The sequence below is a fragment of the Felis catus genome, chromosome D1 (genome assembly GCF_018350175.1).
Source record: "Felis catus isolate Fca126 chromosome D1, F.catus_Fca126_mat1.0, whole genome shotgun sequence".
In the NCBI taxonomy this organism is placed as follows: Eukaryota; Metazoa; Chordata; class Mammalia; order Carnivora; family Felidae; genus Felis; species Felis catus.
Genome location: NC_058377.1, coordinates 7,730,094 through 7,751,558, shown reverse-complemented (window position 1 = coordinate 7,751,558; position 21,465 = coordinate 7,730,094).

Below are 21,465 nucleotides of genomic sequence, written 5' to 3'. Positions count from 1 at the left end.
GCTAATATGCCAGATCCCCAGCATCACAAGCCTGGCAGTGTGCAAGTAGCCCAGACGGGCCACACCACCCCACAGTGAATCCCGCCCCTAGGAGAGGGGAAGAGAAGGCACACACCAGTCTGACTGTGGCCCCAGCGGTGGGCTGGGGGCAGACATCAGGTCTGACTGCGGCCCCGCCCACCAACTCCAGTTATACACCACAGCACAGGGGAAGTGCCCTGCAGGTCCTCACCACGCCAGGGACTATCCAAAATGACCAAGTGGAAGAATTCCCCTCAGAAGAATCTCCAGGAAATAACAACAGCTAATGAGCTGATCAAAAAGGATTTAAATAATGTAACAGAAAGTGAATTTAGAATAATAGTCATAAAATTAATCGCTGGGCTTGAAAACAGTATACAGGACAGCAGAGAATCTCTTGCTACAGAGATCAAGGGACTAAGGAACAGTCACGAGGAGCTGAAAAACGCTTTAAACGAAATGCATGACAAAATGGAAACCACCACAGCTCGGCTTGAAGAGGCAGAGGAGAGAATAGGTGAACTAGAAGATAAAGTTATGGAAAAAGAGGAAGCTGAGAAAAAGAGAGATAAAAAAATCCAGGAGTATGAGGGGAAAATTAGAGATACACTAAAGTGTATAGTGATACACTTTAGTGTAAAGTGATACACTAAAAAGAAATAATATACGCATAATTGGTATCCCAGAGGAGGAAGAGAGAGAGAAAGGTGCTGAAGGGGTACTTGAAGAAATAATAGCTGAGAATTCCCTGAACTGGGGAAGGAAAAAGGCATCGAAATCCAAGAGGCACAGAGAACTCCCTTCAGACGTAACTTGAATCGATCTTCTGCACGACATATCATAGTGAAACTGGCAAAATACAAGGATAAAGAGAACATTCTGAAAGCAGCAAGGGGTAAACGTGCCCTCACATATAAAGGGAGACCTATAAGACTCGTGACTGATCTCTCTTTTGAAACTTGGCAGGCCAGAAAGAATTGGCACGAGATTTTCAGGGTGCTAGACGGAAAAAATATGCAGCCGAGAATCCTTTATCCAGCAAGTCTGTCATTTAGAATAGAAGGAGAGATAAAGGTCTTCCCAAACAAACAAAAACTGAAGGAATTTGTCACCACTAAACCAGCCCTACAAGAGATCCTAAGGGAGACCCTGTGAGACAAAGTCCCAGAGACATCACTACAAGCATAAAACATACAGACATCATCACAATGACTCTAAACCCGTATCTTTCTATAATAACACTGAATGTAAATGGATTAAATGCACCAACCAAAAGACATAGGGTATCAGAATGGATAAAAAAATAAGACCCATCTATTTGCTGTCTACAAGAGACTCATTTTAGACCTGAGGACACCTTTAGATTGAGCGTGAGGGGATGGAGAACTATTTATCATGCGACTGGAAGCCAAAAGAAAGCTGGAGTAGCCATACTTATATCAGACAAACTAGACTTTAAATTAAAGGCTGTAACAAGAGATGAAGAAGGACATTATATAATAGTTACAGGGTCTATCCATCAGGAAGAGCTAACAATTATAAATGTCTATGCGCTGAATACCGGAGCCCCCAAATATATAAAACAATTACTCATAAACATAAGCAACCTTAATGATAAGAATGTGGTAATTGCAGGGGACTTTAACACCCCACTTACAGAAATGGATAGATCATCTAGACACACGGTCAATAAAGAAACAAGGGCCCTGAATAATACATTGGATCAGATGGACTTGACAGATATATTTAGAACTCTACATCCCAAAGCAACAAAATATACTTTCTTCTCGAGTGCACATGGAACATTCTCCAAGATAGATCATATACTGGGTCACAAAACAGCCCTTCATAAGTTTACAAGAATTGAAATTATACCATGCATACTTTCAGACCACAATGCTATGAAGCTTGAAATCAACCACAGGAAAAAGTCTGGAAAACCTCCAAAAGCATGGAGGTTAAAGAACACCCTACTGACGAATGAGTGGGTCAACCAGGCAATTAGAGAAGAAATTAAAAAATATATGGAAACAAATGAAAATGAAAATACAACAATCCAAACGCTTTGGGACGCAGCGAAGGCAGTCCTGAGAGGAAAATACATCGCAATCCAGGCCTATCTCAAGAAACAAGAAAAATCCCAAATACAAAATCTAACAGCACACCTAAAGGAACTAGAAGCAGAACAGCAAAGGCAGCCTAAACCCAGCAGAAGAAGAGAAATAATGAAGATCAGAGCAGAAATAAACAATATAGAATCTAAAAAAACTGTAGAGCAGATCAACGAAACCAAGAGTTGGTTTTTTGAAACAATAAACAAAATTGACAAACCTCTAGCCAGGCTTCTCAAAAAGAAAAGGGAGATGACCCAAATAGATAAAATCATGAATGAAAATGGAATGATTACAACCAATCCCTGAGAAATACAAGCAATTATCAGGGAATACTATGAAAAATTATATGCCAACAAATTGGACAACCTGGAAGAAATGGACAAATTCCTGAACACCCACACTCTTCCAAAACTCAATCAGGAGGAAATAGAAAGCTTGAACAGACCCATAACCAGCGAAGAAATTGAATCGGTTATCAAAAATCTCCCAACAAATAAGAGTCCAGGACCAGATGGCTTCCCAGGGGAGTTCTACCAGACATTTAAAGCAGAGATAATACCTATCCTTCTCAAGCTATTCCAAGAAATAGAAAGGGAAGGAAAACTTCCAGACTCATTCTATGAAGCCAGTATTACTTTGATTCCTAAACCAGACAGAGACCCAGTAAAAAAAGAGAACTACAGGCCAATATCCCTGATGAATATGGATGCAAAAATTCTCAATAAGATACTAGCAAATCGAATTCAACGGCATATAAAAAGAATTATTCACCATGATCAAGTGGGATTCATTCCTGGGATGCAGGGCTGGTTCAACATTCGCAAATCAATCAACGTGATACATCACATTAACAAAAAAAAAAAGAGAAGAACCATATGATCCTGTCAATCGATGCAGAAAAGGCCTTTGACAAAATCCAGCACCCTTTCTTAATAAAAACCCTCAAGAAAGTCGGGGTAGAAGGAACATACTTAAAGATCATAAAAGCCATTTATGAAAAGCCCACAGCTAACATCATCCTCAACGGGGAAAAACTGAGAGCTTTTTCCCTGAGATCAGGAACACGACAAGGATGCCCACTCTCACCGCTGCTGTTTAACATAGTGCTGGAAGTTCTAGCATCAGCAATCAGACAACAAAAGGAAATCAAAGGCATCAAAATTGGCGAAGATGAAGTCAAGCTTTCACTTTTTGCAGATGACATGATATTATACATGGAAAATCCGATAGACTCCACCAAAAGACTGCTAGAACTGATAACAGGAATTCAGCAAAGTTGCAGGATACAAAATCAATGTACAGAAATCAGTTGCATTCTTATACACTAACAATGAAGCAACAGAAAGACAAAGAAACTGATCCCATTCACAATTGCACCAAGAAGCATAAAATACCTAGGAATAAATCTAACCAAAGATGTAAAGGATCTGTATGCTGAAAACTATAGAAAGCTTATGAAGGAAATTGAAGAAGATTTAAAGAAATGGAAAGACATTCTCTGCTCATGGATTGGAAAAATAAATATTGTCAAAATGTCAATACTACCCAAAGCTATCTACACATTCAATGCAATCCCAATCAAAATTGCACCAGCATTCTTCTCGAAACTAGAACAAGCAACCCTAAAATTCATATGGAACCACAAAAGGCCCCGAATAGCCAAAGGAATTTTGAAGAAGAAGACCAAAGCAGGAGGCATCACAATCCCAGACTTTAGCCTCTACTACAAAGCTGTCATCATCAAGACAGCATGGTATTGGCACAAAAACAGACACATAGACCAATGGAATAGAATAGAAACCCCAGAACTAGACCCACAAACGTATGGCCAACTCATCTTTGACAAAGCAGGAAAGAACATCCAATGGAAAAAAGACAGCCTCTTTAACAAATGGCGCTGGGAGAATTGGACAGCAACATGCAGAAGGTTGAAACTAGACCACTTTCTCACACCATTCACAAAAATAAACTCAAAATGGATAAAGGACCTAAATGTGAGACAGGAAACCATCAAAACCTTAGAGGAGAAAGCAGGAAAAGACCTCTCTGACCTCAGCCGTAGCAATCTCTTACTCGACACATCCCCAAAGGCAAGGGAGTTAAAAGCAAAAGTGAATTACTGGGACCTCATGAAGATAAAAAGCTTCTGCACAGCAAAGGAAACAACCAACAAAACTCAAAGGCAACCAACGGAATGGGAAAAGATATTCGCAAATGACATATCGGACAAAGGGCTAGTATCCAAAATCTATAAAGAGCTCACCAAACTCCACACCCGAAAAACAAATAACCCAGTGAAGAAATGGGCAGAAAACATGAATAGACACTTCTCTAAAGAAGACATCCGGATGGCCAACAGGCACATGAAAAGATGTTCAGCGTCGCTCCTTATCAGGGAAATACAAATCAAAACCACACTCAGGTATCACCTCACGCCAGTCAGAGTGGCCAAAATGAACAAATCAGGAGACTATAGATGCTGGAGAGGATGTGGAGAAACAGGAACCCTCTTGCACTGTTGGTGGGAATGCAAATTGGTGCAGCCGCTCTGGAAAGCAGTGTGGAGGTTCCTCAGAAAATTAAAAATAGACCTACCCTATGACCCAGCAACAGCCCTGCTAGGAATTTATCCAAGGGATACAGGAGTACTGATGCATAGGGGCACTTGTACCCCAATGTTCATAGCAGCACTCTCAACAATAGCCAAATTATGGAAAGCGCCTAAATGTCCATCAACTGATGAATGGATAAAGAAATTGTGGTTTATATACACAATGGAATACTACGTGGCAATGAGAAAAAATGAAATTTGGCCTTTTGTAGCAACGTGGATGGAACTGGAGAGTGTGATTCTAAGTGAAATAAGCCATACAGATAAAGACAGATACCATATGGTTTCACTCTTATGTGGATCCTGAGAAACTTAACAGGAACCCATGGGGGAGGGGAAGGAAAAAAAAAAAAAAAGAGGTTAGAGTGGGAGAGAGCCAAAGCATAAGAGACTGTTAAAAACTGAGAACAAACTGAGGGTTGATGGGGGGTGGGAGGGAGGAGAGGGTGGGTGATGGGTATTGAGGAGGGCACCTTTTGGGATGAGCACTGGGTGTTGTATGGAAACCAATTTGTCAATAAATTTCATATATACAAAAATAAATAAAAAAATAAACAAACATTAAAAAAAATTAAAAAATAATAAAATGCCTATGTTAAGGTTATTAGGAACCAAGGTTTTTAGGTCAAAGGAAACGATATTTAAGAATGAAATCGAAGACGTTAAAAAGCCTTGTACCCCTAGATATTAATTGGAACTGAAATGTATTTAATTTTTTTTAATATTTATTTTTGAGAGAGACAGAGACCAGAGACAGTGTGAGCAGGAGAGGGGCATAAAAGACGAAGACAGAGAATCCGAAGCAGGCTCCAGGATCTGAGATGTCAGCACAGAGCCTGACTCGGGGCTCAAATTCATGAACCGTGAGATCATGACCTGAGCTGAAGTCGAATGCTAAACCAAATGAGCCACTCAGGCACCCCAAATGTATTTCCTTTATAAAAGAATCACAGCAATTAGTCCTACCCACTGAAAGAGTGTAGAAACAATGACCAAAGTAATCAAAATGATCAGGTCTAGCACAGGAAAAAAGACTGATGGTATATATGGGGAAAGAAAGAACCAGTTAAGAACCTGGTAGTACCTCCAGTCCCAGAGAAATCAAGTCGCCTTCCAAAGGGTACAGACACACATCTCAAAAGGATTCAGGCATCAACTTGAAGGTATCCCTCTGGCCAATAGGATAATTTAGACACCAAAATAATAATAAATGTTATATACTGAAACACATCAAAGATCTTGAAAATCCGTTAATAATACTAAAATCTCATTAGCCAATGGTGGGGACTGTTATAGAATCAACTTATTATTCTGAAAACTGGAACATAAAAGGACAGAATCAAGGATTAATCCTGCCTTTCCTAGATGAACTATACTCAGATTAAGCAGTTGTTAAGTGTTCTTTAGTGAAAAATTTATTTAACAAACGAAAAAGGGAAATTTAAATACACCCCATTTTGCAGCCTTTAATGAAAGGCAGGATCTAGGCAAATTATGCAATGCATCTAGGCTGCTAAGTCCATTATGTAAAAAGATGATGGGGAATTTTAAAATGAATGTAGCAGGCTGACCACTGAACTCAGTGATCAATATTAAAATCACAAAGAGAGACAAGCATGTATCATATTCCTTCAACATTATTTACAAAATATTGAAACTGAATCTGATCAAGCCTCTAAGTGCTAGTTTATAGGAAGTGCAGGTACAAAGGAACATGCCAAACCACACAACAGTGTAAAATTCAGAACACAGGGAGCTCTACAGGACAAAGAACCCAGTTACTTTCAGAAATAATGTGTAAAAACAAGGGAGAGGAAGATCTACAAATCAAAAAAATCTTAAAGACAACACCTTCAGGAGGGCCAGGGAGCACCCCCTCCCCTGCACAGACAAGCTACCTGGACCTCTTCCCTGGTAGCTCTTCTCCCCTCCCCAGACAATCACCTAAGGACACAGACCTGATGAGTCAGAAAGTCATCCTGCCTCCAGGACCAAGAAATGATAGTCTGACAGCCCAAAGGGAGGGGTCATTGGAAAACTGGTGCTTTGATGGCAAGGGGAAGAGAAAATCTGCCAATGAACAACTGTGGGAAAATGAAGACACAATGAAGAAAATTTGAATACTGCTTGGATATTTGAGTATACTAAGGAATTATGGTCATTTTTAGGTGTGATAATGGTATTGTGGCTATGTTTTTAAAAGATCCTTCATCTCTTAGAAAAACTTATTGAAGTATTTATGGATGAAAGAGTAGATGCCTGAGACCTACTTCAAAAGAGCCCTGTAGGGGAGGGGTGGTAGTGGAGCCCGGTACAGATGAAACAAAACCGGTTACGTGCTAATAATAGCTGGAGCTAGCATCTACATGCAGAGGGGTGGTATGCTAGTCTCTCTACTTCTGCACGTGTCTGAAAACCAGCCTGTTTTAAAGAAGGAAAAGATTTTGTGGCTAGAATTTTTTAGAATTGATGCCATGCATCTTTTCCGACCACAGCAGCATGAAACTAGAAATCTCTCTCTCTCTCTCTCTCTCTCTCTCTCTCTCTCTCTCTCTCTCTCTCTCTCACACACACACACACACACACACACACACACACACACACAAAGCCCAACCCTAGAAAAAATAGAAACATTTGTAAACTAAACAACATGATACTAAACAACGGATCAACAAAGCAACCAAAGAAGAAATCAAAAAATACATAGAGACAAATGAAAATAAAAACACAACAGTCCAAAATCTTCGGGACACAGCAAAAGCTGTTCTAAAAATATATAAAGATATAGGTCTACCTCAAGAAACAAGAAAAAAGCACAAATAAACAGTCTTACCTTACACCTAAAGCTGCTAGGAAAGGAACAAATGAAACCCAAAATCAGTAGAAGGAAGGAAGTAATAAAGATCAGAGCAGATATAAATGAAATAGATACAAACAAACAAACAAACAAAAATCACTGAAACCAAGAGCTGGTTCTTTGAAAAGACAAGCTGATGAACCTCTTAGCCACACTCATCAAGAAAAAGAGGAAAGACGCAAATAAATAAAATGGAAGAGGGGAGAAATGAAAGAGAATTAACAACCAACAACACGGAAATACAAAGAATTCTAAGAGACTATGAAAAACTGTATGCCAACAAATTAAACAACCAAAAATAAATGGAGAAATTCCTAGAAATACCATCTTCCAAAAGTGAATAAGGAATAAATAGAAAATCTGAACTAGTTACTAGCAGCAGAGCTGATTCAGCAATCAAAAAACTACAAAAGTCCAGCATCACATGGATACACAAGCGAATTCTACCAAACATTTCAAGAGTTAATACCTATCCTCCTTAAACTCTTCCAAAAAATAAAAGAGGAAGAAAAACTTCAAACATACTCTGTGAAGCCATGTGGCACCTGGCTGGTATACTCGGTAGGACATGTGACTGTTTATTTTGAGGTTGTAAGTTTGAGCCCCACAATAGGTGTAGAGATTACTTAAAAATAAAATCTTTTATATATATATATATATTTTTTTCCCATGAATCCAGCATTATTCTGATACCAATACCAGAAAAAGATACCACACACACACACACACACACACACACACACACACACACACAAAACTACAGGCCAATCTCCCTATTTTACATGGATGCAAAAATCCTCAAAATAAATCCTCAATGAAATATTAGGAAATTGCATTTAACAATACATTAAAAAGATCATTAACCACAGTCAAATGGATTTTATTTCAGGGATGCAAGAAAATTCAGTATTTGCAAATCAATCACTGTGATACACCACATCAACAAAGGATAAAAATCATACGATCATCTCAATATACGCAAACAAAATTCAAAATCTGTTCATGATAAAAATCCTCAACAAAGTGGGTATGGAGGAGATATACATCAACATAATAAAGGCCATATATGAAAAATCCACAACATAACTCAATGGTGAAAACCTGAGAACTTTTCCTCTAAGATTATGAACAAGACAAGCATACCCACCCTTGCCATTTTTATTGAACACAGTACTAGAAGTCCTAAGTATAGCAATCATACAAGAAAAAAAAAATCAGAGACATCCATGTTGGTAAAGAAGAAGTTACATTGTCACTATTTACAGATGACATAATACTATACATAAAATATTTGAAAAACTCCACACACAAAAAACTACTATAAGTCAAAAATGAACTCAATAAAGTTACAGGATACAAAATTAATACCCAGAAATTGGTACCATTTCGATACACTAATAACTAGGTAGCAGAAAGAGAACTTAAGAAAACAATATCATTTATAATTGCCTCCAAATAATAAAATACTTAGAAATAAGCTTAACCAAAGAGGTAAAAGACCTGTACTCTGAATAGTATAAAACACTAATGAAAGAAATTCAGACACAAATGGAAAAATATTCCATGCTCATGGATTGGGAGAATTAATATTGTTAAAATGTCCGTACCACCCAAAGCAATCTACATATTCAATGCAATCCCTATTAAAATACCAACAGCATTTTTCACAGAACTAGAACAAAACATACTAAAATTTTATGGAACCACAAAAAGACCCTGACTAAGCAAAGCAACCTTGTAAAAGAAAAACAAAGCTTCAGATACCACACACTAGATTTCAAGATATACTACAAACCTGTAGTAATCAAAACAGCATGGTACTGGTACAAAAATAGATACATGGATCGATGGAACAGAACTAAGAGCCCAGAAATAAACCCACACTTACACTGTTAATTCATCTACGGCAAAGGAGGCAAGAATATACAACAGATAGTCTCTTCAATCTGTAGTCCAGGGAAAACTGGACAGCTATATGAAAAAGAATGAAACGGGACTACTTTCTAACAACATACACAAAAATAAACTCAAAATGGACTGAATACCTAAATTTGAGACCTGAAACCATAAATATCCTAGAAGAGAACACAGGCAGTAATTTCTCTGACATCAGGCAGGCAACATTTGTCTAGATCTATTTCCTAATGCAAGGGCAACAAAAGAATAAATAAACTATTGGGACTTCATCAAAATAAAAAGCTTTTGCACATCCAAGGAAATCATCAACAAAATAAAAAGGCAGCCTACTGAATGGGAGAAGATATTTGCAAAGGATGTATCTGATAAGGGGTTAAAATCCTAAATATATAAAGAACCTGTACAACTCAACACCTAAAAACCAATCTGATTTAAAAAATGGGCAGATGACCTGAATAGACATTTTATAAGGAAGACGTACAGACATATGAAAAGATGCTCAATTTTACTCATCATCAGGGAAATGCAAATCAAAACCACAATGAGATATCACCTTATACCTGTCAGAATGACTATAATTAAAAAAAAAATAGTAAGTGTCAATGCGGGAGCAAAGAAAAAGTTAACATCATACACTGCCGGTGGTAATGGAAACTAGTACAGCAACTGTGAAAAACAGGATGGAGGTTCTCCAAAAAGTTAAAAATAGAATTACAAGTGATCCAGTAATTCCACTGCTGGGTATTTACCCAAAGAAAATGTAGCAGTAAGTTGAAAAGATATATGCACCCCAATGTTTACTATAGCATTATTTACAATAGCCAAGATATGAAAGTGACCTAAGTATCCATCAAGAGAAGGATGGACCATATACACACAAAGAATATTATTCAGGCATAAATGAGATTGTGTCATCTGTGATACCATGGATGAACCTAAAGGGTACTATGCTAAGTGAAATAAGACAAAGACAAATATCATACGTAGAACCTAAAAGGACTGAATAAACAAAACTAACATCATAGTCAGACCTGTAAATATAGACAACAAACTCAGATTTTCCAGAGGGGAGGGTGGTGGAGGGTGGGCAAGATGGATGAAAGGCAGTAGGAGATAGAGGGTTCCAGTCACAAAATAAGTAACTCATGGAATAGAAGGCACCGGCAGAGGGAATATAGTCAATGGTATTTCAATAGCGTTGTATGGTGACAGATGGCAGCTACACTTATTGTGAGCACAGCATAAGGGACAGAGGTGTTGAATCACATCTCAACATTATGTTATATTAGTATAATATAGTATAATTATTTTAATTATATAAGTATACATATAAGTATATAAGTATAATTATATTATAATTAGTATAACATTGTATGTCAACTGTACACAAATAAAAGAATTCAAAAAAAAAAAAAAAAAAGAACCTGGGCACTCAAGGTAATTCTTTCCAAGTTAACCTGAAGATTTAATATGTTCCCAAATCAACACCCCACTGTGTTCTTAAATATTTTGACCAAACGGTTCCAAAGTTCATCTGGAAGAGCTAAGAAATAAAAGTAAGAATAAAGTAATGGCCTCACGGTGCGAATCAGTGTGGCTCTGGTCTGAAAGTGGCTGGGCCCATCTTTGCACGGCAGGTAACCAGGAAATGAGAGCTGGTAGGTCTGCGAAAATTAACATACAATCGCAAATCAGGGAGAAAAGGGAGAGGCGCTCAATAAATAGCGCTGGGACCAGCTTTTTAGCTATTTGGGAAATACCGTAATATGTTCAATTCTTATGCCACGCTATTCAAATTCCAGAAGGGTCAAAAAGTTGGAGATCAAACTGAAGCTATACAAGGAGAAGGAAATTAGTTGAAAATGTGTCTATTCTTTTAAGTAGGAAAGGGCATTCTAGACTTAAATCTCCCCAAATCTTAAAATGCTGACATATTTGACAACAGAAAAACATTAAATGTTTGCATTTTAGACATATTTGGGAAGTAGTCAAGACACTATATATGAATATTAACATTAAATATGAGAAAATATTAACATAGCCTATCTACCTCCCCAACTCCTTAAAGAAAAAGAATAAAGGATATAAACATAGGTGACAAGAAAAAATGCTAGTATGTGAAAGGCATTTAAATGTGTTTTTAAGACAAACATGAAACTTTTAATGAAGTACCATTTTTTTACCTACTGAAAAAAAGTGGTAAGACATTTTAAAATTGACAGTATCTTCAACAGGTAAAACTACAGTGAAATTAGCACCAAGTACACAGCTTGGGGGAATGTTTAGTATTTTCAGAAAATAATTTTGTATTGCATTGTGTAGAAGGAACTTTAAGTTCTAACAATTTTTAACCCAGTGCTTTTCACACAGATAGAATTTACATTCAAGGAAACAATAAAATCCAAAGATCCACGCTGTAAACATGAACACCAATGTAATTATACATCGTTGTTGCTGGTGCCCTAGAAATTTCTCCCCGTGCCAGCATGGAGGACGGCAGGTAGTAGTTAACTACCTTTAAAGGAGCCACTGCACGAATCACTCCAGCAAGAGAGACAGGTCATGTGTTAGGTTTCTAGTCTTCTGGAAGTGGTTCCTTCGCTCTGGACTGACTGCTCAGTCTCCTTGTCTTCCTGGAAAATTCTACTACATACTTGGATCACCCTCTGGCCTCTGCACATCCAACCAGGAAGTGTTCGACACTCCTCCTATTCATCCCACAATGCAGCACATACCTTATTTGTGCCACATTCTCCCCAGTAATTAAGCTTTCTCAGAAAAAGGACAGGGTATTCTCTGCTCTTAGATTCTTGCCCACTACAGGAGCTCAAGAAATATGTTCCAAATGTGTACAAACTTGGAGAGCTACAGGATTCAAAGCCTAGATCTACTCTTCCAGAAATGTTCCAGAAATCCTATACATGCATTTATTAATTTAATAAACCAGTATTAATCCCCTATCACGAAGTGATTCACAGATTAAGAGAGGCCCATCCTTGTCCTAGAGGGGTCGGTCGTCTGAGAGAACCCTGATTTGTAAAGAACTAATTATATCAGCTATGTACAAGATTCTTCTAGTCTGCAAAATGCTCCCTTTTGGGACGTCCGCTATCTTTTGCTAATGATCCCAGGAATAGTGTCTGAATAAAACACATGAAATACTCTAAAACCGCCTTCCTTTTCTGAACAGAATGTTTAAGGGCAGAGACATGAAAACAAAGGATATCACTTTTAAATTCCCCCTGCCTAATCAAGAAAGACTCTGAAGCTAAAAAAGATTCAAATGCAGTGAATTTTTGGAATGCGTTTGGAAATTTTTATTTTTTTTAATTTTTTTTTAATGTTTATTTATTTTTGAGACAGAGAGAGATAGAGCACGAATGGGGAGGGTCAGAGAGAGAGGGAGACACAGAACCCGAGGCAGGCTTCAGGCTCTGAGCTGTCAGCACAGAGCCTGATGCAGGGCTTGAACCCACGGACCGTGAGATCATGACCTGAGCCGAAGCCGGACGCTTAACTGACTGAGCCATCCAGGCGCCCCGGAAATTCTTACTTTTAAGAAAGAAAACCGCAATGTGACCTATCCACTGAGAAGTACTTCTTCCGTCACTATTCCTAAAGCAACACTTTTTTCCTAAGCAAAGCAGGATCTATTAAACCAAGTTCATGGGTCAATGAAGCCAAGGATTAAGGAACCCGATGTGGGTAAGCGAAGTATTTTATCTGCCACCCCTGATCCTCTGCACAAGCCTATGAGCAAAGCAGACAGACAGGGTTAGAGGCCCATCCCGTTTGTGGATATGAAATCAGAGGTAAGTGCTTTGGCCAAGGCGGCACGTGAGTCAGGCGGGGCAAGGGTAAGCCCAGCCTCTTCTCCACGTTGAGGTGCTGTCATTCCTTGAGGATGCTGCTGGCGTGGGGCAAGGGCAACCACAAAGGGCAAAACGAACCTAAGTTAGAGCACAAACCTTTAACTGTGACGGGGTAACCTCGGCAGAGTGGCATCATCTGAGCCAAGATTCCCAGACAGAAGCCTGTGAGAAAATCAAAGCAGGATAAAAAAAAAAAAAAAAAAAAGAAATGGTGAAGGCAACCAGAAGGAGGCTGGGTGTTTGTTAAGACCCTCGCTGTGTCTGCTCCAGCCACACCGCCATCATGAACAAGGGTAATGGTCTCTGTTCCTCCCTCCCTGGCTCTCCTTGGTCTCCAGCTGCTCAGCTGGAGGCCACCACCCTGATCAGTGAGGACTCTTCCTGTGTGTCACACTTCGGGTGTCTCTTCGCATAGGTCACTAGTGGGCGTAAACTTAATTCTTTATCCAGAAGAGCTTCCCAGTCCCCTTCACTTCCAAGAGCATTGTCCCCCAGAACAAAGCAAGCATTTACAGCTAAATAACGGACGAGTTAATGTGTAAATATAAAGTAGCAAGGTAGTGAACGCTGTTGAAATCCTAAATTAAGCCAGAATCAAAGCATTCCAAGTGTAAGAGTTAAGTCAAGAAGAGACCGCCTGTAACCCCATGGACAATCGAAGTATAGATCAAAGGCCAGGAAAAGACAGGCTCATCAGCCCACTGCTGAAAAAGCTGCTTGGCTGCTTTCCTTTCAATATTCACTTGAAACCAGGTCTAACCACACTCATTTTCATCCTAATACCTATATGCGTTACACTATGGACATAAACTTTATGTAGTTCAAAAATGACCTCCATCATATTAATATTAACCAGCGCTGTATATCCCAGCACTGGCCTCAGGGCCCAGAACATGAAAGGAAGTTTTAAGATCCCCATACCTTTTCCCAAAAAGAGAACTAAGAGGGATGAATTTACAACCAGACCCACCTCTTCAGAGTGTCCCCGAGGTGGTCACTTCTACTTTTGAGTATTATTATTTACAGCAGATACTTTACAAAGCTCCCCCCACATTCAAGAACCAATCAAGCCAACAGAAAGGAAACTTTCTCTTTCGGCAATACCAACAACAGTCTTCCTGAAAACCCTGTGCTGTAGAACAACAAAAATGTCATAATAATCAATCATTAAAAACATGCTACAAATCTGGGGGCACCTGGGTGGCTCAGTCAGTTAAGCATCCGACTCTTGGGTTTCAGCTCAGGTCAGTCATCATCTCAGATTGGGGCTTCAAGCCCTGCATCAGGCTCTGTGCTGGCAGCGTGAAGCCTGCTTGGGATCTTCTCTCTCTCTCCTTCTCTCTGCCCCAGTCCTGCTCGCTCTCTCTCTCTCTCTCTCTCTCTCTCTCTCATAAAATAAATCAATAAATACTAAAAAAAAATTTTTAATGTTTATTTATTTTTGAGAGAGACAGAGACAGAATGCGAGTGGGTTAGGGGCAGAGAGAGAGGGAGACACGGAATCCAAAGCAGGCTCCAGGCTCCAAGCTGTCAGCACAGAGCCCGACGTGGGGCTCGAACTCACAGACTGTGAGATCGTGACCTGAGCCGAAGTCGGACGTTCAACCGACTGAGCCATCCCAGGCGCCCCTAAAAAATTTTTTTTAAAAACATGTTATAAATTTGTTGTTTCTGGTAATAGGTTATTCACATCAACACTTCTGCTGAAAGCAATGCTAGATAATATATTTCCGTATCAATAAAAGTGACGGTGGATTACACACACACACACACACACACACACACACACACACACACACACGAATTGCTGGCAAGTACTGGAAACTTCCAGGCCCTGCTGGGGAGAAAGGTGGAACCCCGGAAGGGAAAATGAGTATGTAAGGAGCGGTGAACTGCTTGTCACATGTACCACCATCAAGAAATGTGACTTGGGATGGGACCTACCTAGACAAACACGACCGAGTCAAGGGCAGACCTGAACAGAGGTAAGGAATGTTACGAGACCATTCGCTTCTACTTGGGCCCCCTGAGGGCTGTAACTTCTGGGTAATTATGAAGCAGGATTAAATACACAGCACCTTCCTCCATATCTCACCCCAGAGAGCTGCTCTGGAACCAGAGTGAAGACAGAAAAAGAGAAGGAGGAAGGGAAAGAAAGAAAAGATGAAACAGATAGGGAAGGACAGGGAAGTGGCTGGAAGAGAGGAAAGAAGGGGGAAAAACTGAAAGACACAAGTGAAAAGAAGAAAGGGGGACAGCTGTGTGCCACAGAAATTGTACACACAGCTTAAGAAAAATTCTAAATAAATGTTAGCAATAACATAAATAAATTCTAAATAAATGTTAGCAAAACAAAGCCCAAAAGATATGTGAATGAGGATGTATCATGATCCAATTGTATATAACATAGGAATGTTAGTTTAATGTCAGCTTAACATTTGAAAACTAGTGAACACAAATCACCATATTAACAGACAAAAGGAGAAAAATTTATATGATCCTCTCAATAAACGCAAAAAAAAAAAAAAAGAAAGAAAGAAAGAAATCCAAAAAGTTAACACCCATTCATTATAGAAATGTTTGACAGGAAAAAGAAATTTCCTCAATTTAATAATATTTATGTATAACAAATGCACCACAAGTGAATTAATAAGATAAAACCTTGAGAAGTTGCCTTTGAAACAGAAAGTAGAGTAAGATGCCCATTATTGCCAGTTCTATTCAATTTTGCATCTGGGAATTCTCAGCAACACGGTACTTAAAATGCAAGAAAAACAGAAGATATAAGGATTGTAAAGGAAAAAAGATTACATTTTCAAAGGATATGATTATATATCTAGGAAATCCAAATGGATCTATATGTAAGGTATCAAAGTTAATAAAAGAGCTTAGCAATTTGCTGAATGCAAAGTGAAAATGTAAAAATCAATTCCTTTTTTATGGTCTAGCAACAAAAATCTGGAAAACTGAATTTTTAAATGTACCATTTATAATACAATAAAAAATCTGATGCATAGGAATATATTTTTTAAAGAACGTGAAGGGGAGCCTGGGTACTTCAGTCAGTTAAGCGTCCGACTTCGGCTCAGGTCATGATCTCACAGTCCGTGGGTTGGAGCCCTGCGTTGAGCTCTGTGCTGATAGCTTGGAGCCCGGAGCCTGCTTCAGATTCTGTGTCTCCCTCTCTCTGCCTCTCCCCTGCTCACACTCTCTGTCTTTCAAAAATAAACAAAAATTAAAAAAAATTTTTTTAATGTGAACTATCTCTACATGGAAAATTTTATTATTAAAGTTTATTTATTTATTTTGAGAGAGAGAAAGAAAGCATGTGCACACGTGTGTGTGTGCCCACACAAGCTGGGGAGGGCCAGAGATAGAGGGAGGGAAAGGATCCCAAGCAGCCTCCACACTGTCAGCACAGACCCCCCAAAGCAGGGCTCAATTCCCCTAAGTTTGAGATCATGACCTGAGCCAAAATCGAGAGTCCAAAGCTTAACCAAGCCCCTACGTGGCAAATTCTGAAACCTAATATTGCAATATATTTTATAAGCCTTAAATGGAAAAATAAATCTGTTCATTAACCGGAAAAACTCAAAATTACAAATAGACCAATTTTCTCCAAATCGATTAATAAATTCCCTGTAATCACAGTTAAAATCCCACTCTACTATGAAAATCACTGTGAAAACACTGTTTCCCCCCACCCTCACACACACACACACACACTCACACACACGTGCGTGTGCGCACACACACAAAGAGGTTTTTTTATTTTCTTTTATTTTTTTGTTAATGTTTATTCATTTATGAGAGACAAAGAGAACACGAGCCAGGGAGGGGCAGTAGAGAAGGAGACACAGAAGACCCTGAAGCAGGGTTCGAACTCATGAACCATGAGATCATGACCTGAGCCAAAGTCAGTCCCATGACTGACTGAGCCACTCAGGTGTCCCTACAGAGTAAGAGTTTTAAGTCTGCTTTTTAGTTTCCTGCCATTAAGCCTTGTGGACAGACAAGGACTCCAAGACACCTCAAAACAGCCTGTAGCATCAGACAGTGACTGGAGCAAACACACTCAAAGATATATAATTGGAAGAAAACAGACTCTTTAAGAATAATTTTTTAATAATATACTATCATTAAATCATCAAAGTGATAAGATATCTATGAAACAAGAACAGCATGCTACATAAAATTAGAACATTGTAAGACAGGAAACCAGCCTTGGCTGTTAAGAACATAATGGTGTAAATGGAAAACTCAACAGGTTAGAAGATAAAGTTTTAGCACAAAGCAAATTGAAGCAGGGTAAGAAAACTGGAGAACAAGTTCAGATGGTCTCACATCTGATTAACAGGTTCTTGAGAGAGAGAATCATCATAGAATAACACAAGAAAACTTTTTGGAAATAATGAACATGATATTCCAAATCACAAGTGTCTCTTAAGCGTCCAGAGCAATGAATAAAAATAAACGCATACCAAGGCACCATCATATTTCAGAAAATTGAGAATAAAAAGACTGTAAAGCCTTTCAGGGTGAGGGGAGGGGAGTAATATATTGATCAGGCACAGGATCAGAGATCAGATGCCTTCTGCCTTGTCAACAGCCCCAGGGGATACTAAGAAAATGGAACAATGCTTTCAAAGGATCTGACAGAAAATTGTTGACAACGTGGCACTGTATACCCAAAGTGTCATTTAACTACAAAAAAAGAGAGACCAAACTAATATACAACTACCAATTATCAAGACCATTAATACTGATGAAGAAAAAGACAAACTGATCAGAAGAAGATAACACAGATCGCACCAGTAAACAAGTGTCTGCATCTAGAATAATGCTTACCCCGTGTTAGAAATTCAATAAATATCTTTGAATGCTGACTCAAGATGTAAATCTGGTCAATGAAACAGGCAGTACTGCAGATCCACAAAGGGTATACTGTTCAACAAACAGATGGGAAAAGGAGATGTCTGTACAGAAAACATAAATCCAGATCAATTATTTATACTAGACAAATATTTTTAAAAATCAAGGTGAAATAAAATGGATCTGAATGATAAAGCTTTTAGGAAAAAATACAGAATGAGAGCTTCTTCACTTTATATCCATAAAAATTTCTTAAAACACACAAAAAATTGTGGTCCATAAAGAAAAGACTGTTAACTCCAGCTGCATTAAAGTGATGAACTTCTGTTTATCAAATGGTATCTTAACGAAAGAAGAAAGGCAAGTCACAACTAGGGGCAAATATTTGTACACGTAAAACCAACAAGGAATTAGTATCCAAGGGGGAAATACTCTTAAAAATAAGAACAAAGACAATCCAACAGAAGAATGGGCAAAAGATACAAGGACTTTAATAAAATAAATATGAATGACAAATATACATATGAAAAGATTTTCAACCTCATAAATAATCAGAGGATTCAAATTTAAATCACAATGATCTTGGCAAATCAGTCTGATTCATTGCTGGCAGAAATGTGGAGGCAAGAAATTTTTATGTCTTGCCTGTAGGAGTGTATACTGAAGTGAATATAGCCACTTGGGTAAATAATTTGGCATTTTCTAGTAGACCTGAACATTTATCTCATCTATGGAGCAGTAATTCTGCTCCTAGATTTATACTCCAGAAAAAAATGTATATAAACATGGACTCAGAAATATCCAAACAATATTCATTAAAGCAATATTTATAATAGCACAGGAGAAAATCCCACACGTCCATCAACAATAGAACAGATAAATGATGGTTCATTCGTCCAATTTTACACAACAGTGAAAAAGAATGAATTCCATCCACATATGAAAGCAGGGATGGATCTTAATAACAATACCGGAAGCTGAAAACCAGTAACAGAAGAATTTATACTGTAAGATATTATTGACTTCATGTTCAAAAACATTCAAACTAAAAATTATATTGTGTAAGGATTCATACAGAGGGAAACCTATAAAACCAAAGTCAGAAAATACAAAACTAGAAATTCAGATTAGTAGATCCCTCTTGGGGTAAAGACGAAAGTTACAAGGAAACACAAGGGTCTTAAAAATTGGTAATATTCTATGTCAAAACTAATTCTATATCTTAAGCTAGTATTGAAAATACTCTAAAAAAAGGAAACACGTCTTAAACTGGAGGGTGCTTGTAACTCTGTGTCATCAAGTTTATATACTCGATAAATTCTTCTGGATACGTGAAACATTTCACAGTTTCTAGTTGAGAGAGTCTGTACAGACAAAAGCCATGAAACTCATACCAAAATTAAGCACCTACGGAACTGAGCATTTTCCACCTCGTGCAAGTCAAAAACAGTGCTCTGGCAGCTGGTCCAGGCACTATCGGGAGAAGTTCAACCCAGCAAACGATGGAGGAGTTCTTCACTGACACCGATAGACTGAGCTGTACAAACTGCATCCCTGGGAAAAGCCTGGGCTGTGGAGTCCCAGTCCCAGATTTACAGCATATCAAACAGTGTGAGGTTCAGTTTGCACAAACAGTGAGGATTAACAGCAGGGACTGTTTAATGATTAAATGAGAGCACGGGTGACAAATACCAGACATACTTCAGGCCCTTAAATATACTGGTTCCCTTTTCTTCCCATACAGTCTTGGCCACCCTTTCTTAATAAGCTCCCTAATACTCTGACTGTACCAAGGAGTAGTTTTCGGTAGAACTTCGAGATTGTACACCAGGCCAGTGATGTGAAAGTTCTTTTATAAGTATTATTGTACCAGATCTTCAAGTACCTACTTCAGAAGAAATAGGCCAATTTGAAAACTCAGAAATGAAAGAAATAGCAATAATTAGTCCAAAATTCTGGACAAGCCTGGTTGCAACTATGGTACCTATTATTCCCCAAGATATTTTTTAAGTCTAGAGAAGATGTAGTAGTGTGACATCTAAATGACATCTCCCAGGGACAGCTAGGTTGGCTTGGTCGGTTGGGCATCTCTTGACTTCGGTTCAGGTCATGATCTCACAGTTTTGTGGGTTCGAGACCCCACATCAGGCTCTGTGCTGACAAGACAGAGCCTACTTGGGATATTCTCTCCTTCTCTCTCTGTCCTTCCCACATACATGCTCTCTTTCAAAATCAGTAACTAAAACGTTAAAAGAATACATAAAGGAAATCAATGACCTCTCTCAGACCACTACCTGACCCAGAAAGTAGATCCTTTCAAATCTTCTCATTTGGGATCATACAGTCACTAAACTGCTAGCACCTTAAAATTACACATCAAAGATAGACTATCCCCAAGATTTATGAAAATTCCAAAAAATATATATATATTTAAGCAGGCTTCACATACATTCAAATCTTTAAGAAAAAACAAACCAACCAGCCTTGAGCTTTAATGTAATTTCAGCCACGAGGCCCAGTTTAGATACATTCCCTTGGGAAAAGGTGCCACATAGTTACCAGTCCTGTAACTTACAAGAAGCGTCCAGTCAGGCATCACCCCCAGAGAGCCAGGCTCCACGAGTTGGAGGGCAACAGTGACACATGGCAAGAAACGCTCTTGCAACACAGCCCACCTAGTCCATGGCTCTTTCTGACCCCGGACCTAATTAATTTTGTTCAACCTTGCTTAGGGGACCGTATCTACATTGAGAATAAGGCACCAACAACCGCAAATGCTGATCTTACACCCCTCGGGACAGCCAGGAACGGTCAAGTGTGCGGATGAGGCGTTCTCTCCTTTTATCTTTGATGCTGAACACTGTTTCTGAGAGCAAATCCAATAAAAAGCTATGTGTCTCCAACGGCATCACTGCAAACAGCTCCATTCCTACAGGAGTCAAAGCATTCTTTCAGAAACTTTTAGGGACCCCGGATGACCCTTTGGGGGAAAGTCCCTTTCCTAATTGGCAGTAAAAAGTGAGTGCCGTCAAAGCTCCACACTGAGACCATAACGGGGCTCAGGAAGAGCTGTGTGGTTAGCCACAAAGCCTAAGAAATAGCGGTGACCTGGAACGCCTGTAGTAGCCCCTCACAAGCCATCCGCATCTGCTAACGGATCTCATCTATTCAGGCGGCTGTAAGAGGAGAGAAGAGGGAAGT